Source organism: Sphaeramia orbicularis, chromosome 24 (assembly GCF_902148855.1).
Source record: "Sphaeramia orbicularis chromosome 24, fSphaOr1.1, whole genome shotgun sequence".
NCBI classification, from domain to species: domain Eukaryota; kingdom Metazoa; phylum Chordata; class Actinopteri; order Kurtiformes; family Apogonidae; genus Sphaeramia; species Sphaeramia orbicularis.
This window is the reverse complement of record NC_043979.1, coordinates 1225794-1227586: the sequence shown is the minus strand read 5'-3', so window position 1 is coordinate 1227586 and position 1793 is coordinate 1225794.

Genomic DNA, 1793 nt, shown 5'->3' with positions numbered 1-1793 from the left:
AATCACAATACTAGGATCACCATACGATATATCATGACACTGTTAAAAAGGCAGTTTTTTTGTTTGTTTCTTTTTTTAAAATGATTATTTCCTGGAAGAATTGAATTACAGCAGAAATCTGCACAAATACTAAACACATTTTTATTTTATCCCAGCAGGATCTAATGTTATATCACAAAATGTTCCTGTGTTCAAACTGAAGTTCTGTTTTACAGACATTACATTACAAAAAAATGTTGAATTAAGCAAAACATGTTGAATCAAGCAAAAGAAATTTTCAATTAAGCAAAAAATATCTTCAATTAGCAAAAAAATCTTCAATTGAGCAAAAAAAATTTTGAAATAAGCAGAACAGGATCTAATGTTCTATCACTAAATGTTCCTGTGTTCAAACTGAAATTCTGTTTTACAGACATTCCAGTTTCAGATCCTGTTCAAATGTTCAGATTCTATTAGTTCACAACTAACATCAGAACAGGATTTGAGTTCAATCCAACAAAGGAACGAACAGCTGCCTCTCTTAGAAAGTAAAAAGTGCTTTTAGGATGCTTCAAATAACCATTATTTAATAAAACAGTGTTAGATAATAAATAAAATAATAAACATAATAATAAGCAACAAGAACAAAATAAAATGCAAACTGAATGAAATTCAAGAAAAAAAACAACACCCACACTTGGTTTTTTGATTATATATATTAAATGCTAAATAAAATGAAAAAGATGTACAAAATAATAAGTACCATGACGAAAAAAAAAAAAAGCAAAAAATGACCAAAATTAATAGAATAAGCAAGAAAATGAAGAAAAACATCCAAAGAAATCCAAAAAATTAACAAAATAAATTAAAAGACAAAAATAATACGCGACAACAAAGATCCAAATTGAATGAAATTGAAGAAAAAAAAAACAAAACCCACACTTGTTTTTTGATTATATAAAATGGTAAATAAAATGAAAAAGATGTACAAAATAATAAGTAACATGACAAGAAAAAAAAAAAAGCAAAAAAATGACCGAAATTAATAAAATAAGCAAGAAAATGAACAAAAACAGCCAAAGAAATGATTTTTTTTTTTTTGAAAAACAAAAATAATAAGCGACAAAAACAAAATAAGATGCAAACTGAATGAAATTGAAGGAAAAAAAACAAAACCCACACTTGATTTTTTGATTATATTAAATACAAAATAAAATGGAAAAAGATGTACAAAATAATAAGTAACACGAAGAAAGAAAAGCAAAAAAAATGACCGAAATTAATAAAATAAGCAAGAAAATGAAGAAAAACAGCCAAAGTAATCAATAAAATTGACAAAATCAAATAAAAAAGTCAAAAATAATAAGGGACAAGAACAAAATAAGACACCAACTGAATGAAATTAAAGACAGAAAAAAAAAACCCCACACTTGTTTTTTTGATTATAGATATTAAATACTAAATAAAATGAAAGATTAAAAAAAAAAAAAGTAACATGAAGGGGAAAAAAAGCAAAAAAATGACCAAAAATTAATAAAATAAGTAAGAAAATGAAGAAAAACAACCAAAGTTATCAATAAAATGAACAAAATCAGTAAAAAAAAGACAAAAATAATACACGATAACAACAAAATAAGACGCAGAGTCCACAGACTGATGTTCATATAGTGGATTAACAACTATATTTTCATTGATTTGTTGATTATTTTGTCCATTTTTGTTCATTATGTTGATTATTTTTAGTCTTTTTTTACTCGTTTTGTTGATTATTTTGTCCTTTTTTTTTCATTTTGTCGATTATTTTCTTCATTTTT